The 9,704-nt window shown below is 36.7% G+C and overlaps 1 long non-coding RNA gene across 2 annotated transcripts; it reads right to left on the minus strand.

Moving 5' to 3' along the window:
- Positions 1–4,381: 4,381 nt before the first annotated feature.
- LOC135087257 (uncharacterized) lies at positions 4,382–7,031 on the minus strand. Of its 2 annotated transcripts, none has more exons than XR_010260733.1 (3): positions 6,917–7,031; positions 6,478–6,682; positions 4,382–5,463 (listed from the first exon to the last, which is right to left on the minus strand). It is a non-coding gene; the product is annotated as an uncharacterized LOC135087257 (long non-coding RNA). The 2 variants fall into 2 exon arrangements; XR_010260734.1 differs by lacking the exon at positions 4,382–5,463 and adding an exon at positions 6,202–6,301.
- Positions 7,032–9,704: the final 2,673 nt, after the last annotated feature.

Here is a 9,704-nt window from a genome sequence, read left to right on the forward strand (position 1 = left end):
ATCAGAAATCTGAAACTTTTTACAAAATGGCCGCCCGCTCAGCCGCCATCTTGATTTTCTGACATTTCGGATTTTTCCCATAATCTGGGTCGTATAACCGACCAAACCCCATTTTTGGATTTTTTCTGCCATATCTCCTTCTGTCCGTCCTTAACTTTAAAGACACCCATGTCGAAAAAAATACTTTTCCCCGTAGCTCCCAGTGTTGCCAGGTGATCGGGATGAAAATGGTCAAATGTCATTTGCACGACCCCTTTGCAGGAGGCGTCGTCCAAATTTTTGACCGGAAGTCGTTATTTCTACTTTCGACATTTTTGGACCAAATCTCCTAAGGTATGGCAACACTGGAGAAATTTCTTCACCCAAGCGAAACCTCTCGACAGAACACACAACCGCCTCATACAACTCGACTTTCCCAAATGTTGCCAAGTACTCGAAAAATGAATTCCAAAATTTCGAAATTTTCAACTTTTTACAAAATGGCCGCCCACGCCGCCGCCATCTTGATTTTTTGACATTTCGGATTTTTCCCATAGTCTGGGTCGTATATCCGACCAAACGTCATTTTTATTTTTTTTCTGCCATAATTCTTTCTGTCTGTCACTAACTTTAAAGTCACCCATGTCGCAGAAAAAACTTTTCCCCATAACTTACAGTGTTGCCAGACTTTTTTCATAAAATTGGTGAAATGTCATTCGGGTCCCCAAATGTCACCAGACTGCATTCCAAGTTTATGGAATTTTTGGAAATTTCCATTTTCTACTATCCGGGGCCGTGGTGGAAAATTTTCTTCCAAAATGGTAGTTTTTTCCGACTCATGGCAACACTCGAGAAACAGACCAACAATCGCCCGGAACATTGTACCCTACTCCGGTGTCGCCATCTGCCGGAAAATTGCTACCAAAGTTTGGGAATTTTTTGATCGCAACAAAATGGCCGACGGCTCAGCCGCCATCTTGTTTTTTGATAATCTGTGAATGAGGCTTTAAAGAAGACTATACATGTCACAAATACTCAAAAGAAATTTTCAAAAACAATTGCGCATCTCGGAGTGACGCCTCCCTAAAAACACCCCGAAATCGCATTTTCAATCCAAGATGGCGGCGCGGCCATTTTGTTTTTCCGTTTTTTTCCCACATTTTTTAACACACCTTGGCAACCCCAACAAACCACCAAAAAATAAAAAATTCAGGACGAAAGACAGAAAAGTTTGTGTTTCAAAAAGTGCCGCCATTTTGTTTTTTGGTTCAAAAAATGTGGTAAAGCTGTCAGTCAAAAAATCTAGTTTAAAACAAACATAAACAATTTTACCCCTTTCCCCTCTAAATACCCCAAAAATACCCCTGATCAGTCAGTGAGTGAGTCAGTCAGTGGTAATCGAGCTTTATATAATATAGTATAAAGTATAATAGTATAATATAGTCTGTCACTGGGCTCTAGTCCTTTTTTGACGCATTAAAAATAAATCTATGGCGACTCACAGGCTTTGAACTATCGCTCGGCCTTCGGCCTCGCCTTTTTCTACTTTAGCTAAGCCCCCCTGCATACAATTTGTATGGAGAATTTAGTCCCTTTAGGAAAACGGGTGAACGCTTGGCGGCCATCTTGGATTTCCAAAATTTTGCATTTTTGCCTTAATCTGGACCATTTTCCGCGCCGAACCCCATTTTTACTTTTTTTCTAACTTCACCCAATCCCGAATTCATTTGTTTCTACAATTCCTTATTCCTCCGTTGTCCCAAAACTTTGAGTTACCCTAACTCCCAGTGTTGCCAGATGATCGAGTTGAAAATGGTCAAATGTCATTAGTTTGACCTATTTGCAGGAGGCGTCATCCAAATTTCTGACCGAAAGTCGTTATTTCCATTTTTTACATTTTTGGACCAAAACTCTCAAAGTATGGCAACACTGGAAATTGTTGTTTTTCCAAACGATACTCCTTGACAAACTACGTAATCGCCCTATACAACTCGACTTTCCCAAATGTTGCCAACTGCCCGAAAAATGCATTTGAAAAATCAGAAATCTGAAACTTTTTACAAAATGGCCGCTCACTCGGTCGCCATCTTGAATTTCTGACATTTCGGATTTTTCCTATAGTCTGGGTCATATAACCGACCAAACCCTATTTTCAGATTTTCCCTGCCATATCTCCTTCTGTCCGTCCTTAACTTTAAAGACACCCATGTCGAAAAAAATACTTTTCCCCGTAGCTCCCAGTGTTGCCATGTGATCGAGATGAAAATGGTCAAATGTCATTTGCACGACCCCTTTGCAGGAGGCGTCGTCCAAATTTTTGATCGGAAGTCGTTATTTCTACTTTCGACATTTTTGGACCAAATCTCTCAAAGTGTGGCAACACTGGGGAAATTTCTTCACCCAAGCGAAACCTCTCGACAAGACACACAACCGCCTCATACAACTCGACTTTCCAAAATGTTGCCATGTACTCGAAAAATGAATTCCAAAATTTCGAAATTTTCAACTTTTCACAAAATGGCCGCCCGCTCAGCCGCCATCTTGATTTTCTGACATTTCGGATTTTTCCCATAATCTGGGTCGTATATCCGACCAAACATCATTTTTATTTTTTTTCTGCCATAATTCTTTCTGTCTGTCCTTAACTTTAAAGTCACCCATGTCGCAAAAAAAACTTTTCCCCATAACTTTCAGTGTTGCCAGACTTTTTTCGTAAAAATGGCGAAATGTCATTCGGGTCCCCAAACGTCACCAAACTGCATACCGAGTTTTTGGAATTTCTGGAAATTTCCATTTTCTACTATCCGGGGCCGTGGTGGAAAATTTTCTCCCAAAATGGTAGTTTTTTCCAATTCATGGCAACACTCGAATAACAGACCAACAATCGCCCGGAACATTGTACCCCACTCCGGTGTCGCCATCTGCCGGAAAATTGCTACCAAAGTTTGGGAATTTTTTGATCGCAACAAAATGGCCGACGACTCAGCCGCCATCTTGTTTTTTGATAATCTGTAAATGAGGCCTTGAAGCAGACTATATAAGTCACAAAAACTTAAAAGAATTTTTCAAAAACAATTGCGCATCTCGGAATGACACCTCCCCAAAAACACCCCTGAAATCGGGTTTTCAATCCAAGATGGCGGCGCGGCCATTTTGTTTTTCCATTTTTTTCTCACATTAAAATACACCTTTTGGCAACCCTAATCAACACCCAAAAAAGAAAAAATTCAGGGCCAAATACAGAAAAGTTTGTGTCTCAAAAAAGGCCGCCATTTTGTTTTTTGGTTCAAAAAATCCAGTAAAGCTGTCAGTTAAAAAATCTTGTTTGAGATAAACACTAACAATTTTACCCCTCTCCCCTCTAAATACCCCAAAAATACCCCTGATCAGTGAGTCAGTGAGTCAGTCAGTGGTAATCGAGCTTTATATAATATAGACTAGCTTTGGTCGCCCGCTACGCGGGCTACAAAAGCTAGATCTGCGATGCTGGCCGCTCCGGGCTTCGCCCTACGCGGCGCTCGGCCTGCGGCCTCGCATTCGGAGCTCGGCCTTCGGCCTCGCAAAAATTACACGGGGCGTTTATCGTTTGTCTCAAGGCTCTTTTGCTTTTTTGACGCAACACAAGTAAATCTATGGCGACTGTCGGGATTTGAACCATCGCTCGGCCTTTGGCCTCGCCTTTCAGTCTGTCACTGGGCTCTAGTCCTTTTTTGACGCATTAAAAATTAACCTATGGCGACTCTCGGGCTTGTAACTATCGCTCGGCCTTCGGCCTCGCCTTTATTTTCGGTTATATGCTTGATTCAATTAGCTTATCTACCTTAGTTATTTGTTGGCTATATATTACGGAAGTAGGTACCTATGAGATTCTCCTAACAAATTACAAATTATTTTATAATAATCAACTCTATTGTAAAATCTTATGCATTCATAATAATAAAAGTAATAGCTAGTGTACCTACTTGTTTATTATTTTTATTGTCGTTAAGAATGAATGTAGTCTATCATGATAATGTGCTGAAATTACAGAATGCTTTAGAAATAATACCGACAGGAGGCGCATCGTAGCGCTATCATCATTGATTACTATTTAACAATGCGCCACCTATCGATTTTATTTCCAAGCATTCTCTAGTTACCGTTGTTAATGGAGTGCTATGTTACATGAAAGTTTGAGTGCAGTTTAGTTTAGTCATATTATTAAAATTTAATCATCTTATGTTGTACCTAAATGAAAGCTGTTTAGGAAACAGATATCAAAGATATTAAGCCTGTGTGCGAGATAGTTAAGTCTGTGTGTTAGATATTTAAATCTGTGTGCGAGACAGTTAAGCCTGTGTGTGATTATAACTCAACCTACATTGTTTATTAATTAATTAATGAATAAAAAACAAAAAATTGCTTCAAATAGTATATTTATAACGATTAAACAATTAATCTACAACTTTTGAAAGCATACATTTGACTGTAATATTACTATGTCTCTGTAAAGGAGCAATCTACTTTCGTAATTGATCTATCATTTAGTACATTAAATAAAAAGACAAAAGCTTATAAGTGAAAAAAGTGCTACATGTAGCTTCAGTGCTGACAGTCGGATTTAAAAATCTTAGTTATCTAGAATGACTGGATCAAGCTACGATTTTAATATAAGCGAAAAATATTAAATTCCAATGATAGTGAAATTCGAGTAGTTTTACTTAGCTAAGACATGTTTAATTCCAAAATATTATGTAATCATAATAATCATCATTTCAAGTGCAATATTTATAATATGAATGCAAATTGACATTGGCTAAATGATTATGTTACATTTTCCTATACAAATGAAAATATAAAAAATAATCTGGATCAGAGATGGAATTGTGTAAAGCAATCGTAATCATTTGACAGTTCATAACGTACGATAAAATCAGTTAAAGCGTTTGACAGAATTATCGTACGTTATGTTACGTACGTAACTGTCAAATGATAACGATTGCTTTACACAATTCCACCTCAGTTTAAAAAAAAACTTATGGGCTGATATCTCAATCGTCGTAGAACTTTTAACAGAAGAATAGTATGAGATATGTCAAAATGTTTATTCTTCAGCAGATAGGTATTCAACGATTAAAAAATCAGTCCCAAGTCACCTACATATCCGAGTAGCTGGCATTTTATGTTCACTAAATTAATATTAGAAAATGAAAAATAAAGAAAAAAAATCAAAAGAGCCATGATGAGGTTCAGCATAGGCTGCTACAAGTCTTGGGTTATGGTATTATTACTGATCAGTAAACAATATTAATTTGAATAAAAGTGCATAACTACTATGTTTTAATCTGTAAATATCTCTAATTATTATTTTCTTGCTTCCTCTGTAGAACGTCAAGCATCTTCAAATCAGTGTTCATCGATAGTTGACTGCTGTCGTCAATCCAATACCGGAACTGCAACTGAGATTTCAAGTCCAATGTCGATAATTCCATGATACTGATGAACCTGGAAATAAAAAGACAGTTGTAATTATTTCGTTTTAATGATTTCATTCTCTTATATTTTATTCGCAAAAAACTATAGATTTGGAACTATAGGTAATTAAGAAATGACAACATAGAGGTGAGTGGATGCGTGGTAGTATTATCACATAATACCTAATTATTAGTTAAAGTGGCATCTAAATAAAATGCGGCAAGCATTTATTGTGTGGCATTTGCGTTTAAAATAAGATTTCAAATTAAGTATAAATATCTTTAAATAAATAAATATCTTTGGACAATCTCACACAGCGCCATCTAGCCCCAAAGTAAGCAATTAATATGCTTGTGTTATGGGTATGAAATTATGCATAGAATTCATTTTATAAGAATAATATTGAACATGTCTCGGAAATGGATTTGCAATAATATACAATAGGGATGATGACTGGGTAATGAAATCAAAATTATATTTAGTCCGTCAGACAGATAGAAAATATTAGACTCGTATTTTTTTTCTATAATCGAATATACAGTATTAAATTGAGTTGAAATGTCGCGTGACGTCACTTTTGAATAAAAATGCTACTCAAGCGTAACGTATCGCGCCATTTCAACTCGATGTAGCACTGTTATTATTTAATTATAAAAGAAAATAAAAAATATGAGTCTAATGTTTTCTAATTATCTGTCTGACGGACAAATAATTGAAATTTTGTCATCTAGCCTATTACTTATCTCATATGTCTTGGTCGCCGTGTGGTGACGGCAGAGTAGAATACATTTGTCACCAACCCATACTCTTCCCGCGGGTGTCGTAAGAGGCGACTGCACATCAAACAGAGAACGGGCAGCAGCGCTCTCTGAAAAACATCAATCTTTTAAACTGCGATCTCCAACCCGCCTGCCAAGCGTGGAGATTATGGCAAATCACTCCACTATAGTGGAGGAGGCTCATAGTCCAGCAGTGGACTGTAAAGGGCTGTTGATGATGATTTCTTGGTCGTTTAACGTAATAATGTTAGGTAGGTACACTTACTTGTCGTGTCGTGAACTACTATTTGCGTCTTGCGTTTATGTTTTGCCTTCTTTTCTTTCTTCATTCTTAGCCTTCTTGCTTCGTGGAGTAATATTTTACGCATTGAGACCGTAATTTCTTCTTCGCCAAGAAAATATGATATCGCCATATCACTCCTCCTTCCTTGTGAGGTGTGATCAATTCTATTCTATTCATGGCGTTTTACCTGTTGGTAAAATTTTGATAAAAGTATTTTTTATAAAAAAAATGCCTTTAAACAAAGGTAGTAGGCGCGCGTGAACACCTGCCAGTAGAGAGGTTATATGACCTAACGACAGTTGGTGAAAAGAAAAAAGAACACTGGCTGAGTACTCCAAAGATATGTCCAAGCTTAATGTTTATGGTATCTTAACACTTACTATTGATTATTGCGATTGAGTTGTAAAATTGTTTTACTTACATAATCAGAAAAAGGTCGTGTGGTGCATTGTCAGGCTCCGGTTCAGTTCAGTATGAAGTAGCGAAACGTAGGTAGCTAAGTATTATATTACATTTTAATTTTTATTATTTCTTCTAGTCTACCTGAAATAGATGGCATATTAATATTATTAATAGTGAAATGTAACAAGACAATTATAATTGTATAATTTATATAAATTTAAATCTGAAGATTGAAGTTGCGTTTACCTTAATTAGTAGTTAGTTCTTTTTATGTTTATGAATTCTTCAAATTTGCATTATTTTGTCAGGGCTGCGTTATTAATGCTTCATCTTGAGGAACTTGACTTGCGAGTAGATGTGGTGAGCACCATCGTAGCAATTTTAACTTTTGCATCACTCAAGTTTCTCTTTTGGCTTCTATACCTGAAATAATTAATATAAAATATGTAGTACAGATTAAAATACTAATACATATTAGAAATACGAAAATTTGGATGTCTGTTACTTTTTCACGCAAAAACTACTGAACGGATTTTGACGAAACTTTACAGTATTATTGTTTATAACCCAGAATAACACATAGGCTATAATTTATGACGATCTGTGACAAACAAAATTTCACGCCGGTGAAGCCGTGGGCAAAAGCTAGTCTTTTTATAAATTAAATAATAATTTTATTAATATTTTTAATACTTACTCTTAGTATCTTTTGAGTGTACGAGTGACAGTCATCTTGATGTCTAATTGAGTATCTTATCCAGATAAGATATAAACAGTGATATTACTAATAAATCGTTTGTCATCTGTAATATAAAACATATTAAAATTAGATTTATATTTGGCTATGCATTGTTAGAGTTTACATCGATGTATAATTAGAGACACATCAAAGCATTGCACGGCTCATCTGTGTTTTGTGTGAATGAGATGTTTCCACATTTATAAACAAGTTAGCTGCCACACACTGCCAGCCTGGTTAGTCCATCTGCAAGCTCTATAACATGACATACAATGTTAGTAAAAGACAGCCATAAATATTAGTTAAAGCCAGAGCCTCGTCAGTAAGACAGCAGGGAGCACCGCAGCGGAGCGTCTCACTCTCGCGGTGAGCCACGCCGCTGCCGCCAACAGCCGGCTGTTGGCGCGAGCAGGTGAGGTTGGCACATGGGATAGTACCATAACATTAATTTGATCTTATAATTAATTAAAGGCAAGCCAATGGTTAGTAAGATTAGTTTTGTTATGCACTCTCCCTTCTACTCCCCATCTACCTACATGAAATGTATAACATTAAAAACTGATTTTAATCATTCGCGTCCCACCCATTATAACTAAACGTCAAGCAGTGAGTACATAATGTAACTCATTTATAAATATCGCGTCAAGACATACCTAGACACATAGAAAGACACGGGTCTTTCTATTTTAAATAAAAACCATTTCATGTAGTTAGATCGCCCTACTGGGCGAATTCGATCTTCTAGCTACAATTAGTTAGCAAATAAATAATATGAATATGAATGAATTCTAAGCCCAAGCAGCGCAAGCATTTTAAAGCAGCAAGCAATTGCAAAGCAGCTACTGAAATGAATCCAAAATTTGATAGATTTGCCCGGGTAAGCCGATATTGTATATGATGAGTGTTTACGTGTGCAGTAATGTAAGAGAAGATGGGAAAGCAAAGTGAAATGGAATATGAAAAATATCACCCCATTACTGTAAGAGTGGTATATCGGAATATAACGTAATCACTTTGGAATCACCATGACATTAGCGCCTGATTCGGAACAGGAGCCTCCTCAGCCAACCAAACGAAGGAAGAGAGAATGATACCGCTGACTGAACGAACTGATTGACAGGGGAAGACTGTTAGGACGACACCCCCAGCCTGCAGGGGACGTCACTGATCCACGTGGGTGACACAGGCAGACGCCTCAGAGAGGGTGACGCCATCGAAGCGAAGAGTGTGAAGGCGACAGCCAACACAGCACGAGCATAAAGTTGAAGAGGTCGAGCGGAGGGAAGATGCAGGGTTAACGAATCAGGGCAGAGAAAATAACCGGTCGATAATGTCCCGGGTGTCAATCAAACACCTCAGCGTCGACGGAATATCAGGGTGTCCAGGTACAAGTACGAGTATGTCAATATAACAAACAACACGTGGTTCAGAAAGCAATGAGCAATGGATGTGTTCAAATGAAGTTAGTTAATGCCGTCATAAGCGAAACTGAACGAAATTGTTCTCACCAGCATAATAAGGATCGTCGTATAATTGTCATTTTGTAAAACTAATAATGTAACCGTCGCCTTTTTTCGCATTTCTTAAATAAACATTGCAAATACATCATAGGTCACACTAAAAAACAAGTACTTTTAAAGGTATATAAAGTGCTATAAACGGTTACAAAAACAAAGTCAAAATTTATTTATTTGTAATTTTAAATAGTACTCAAATATTAATTAACAAGAATAAACATTCTAAAAAATAGCAAGTTACACTTAAAACATAACGTTATTTATTTAATTAGTTATTTATTTCAAGAATACTCAAATTTTAACAACCATTAGATAATTTTCATAAAATGTTTAGTAAAAAAACTTTTAGTTATTGTTAATTTTATGAAATTGATCAAGTAGCAATTCCTGGTAAAGAAAGAAAATGTCACGTCCATTATGAAAACCCTCTCAACAATAAAATTACCTCATGCATGATAGCAACAACAAACTTGTAAATAAAAGGAGTAACTTTAATATTAAGAATGTGAAAGAATAATGGTAATAAAATAACAATACCATAAGAAAATTCT

Source organism: Ostrinia nubilalis, chromosome Z (genome assembly GCF_963855985.1).
Source record: "Ostrinia nubilalis chromosome Z, ilOstNubi1.1, whole genome shotgun sequence".
In the NCBI taxonomy this organism is placed as follows: domain Eukaryota; kingdom Metazoa; phylum Arthropoda; class Insecta; order Lepidoptera; family Crambidae; genus Ostrinia; species Ostrinia nubilalis.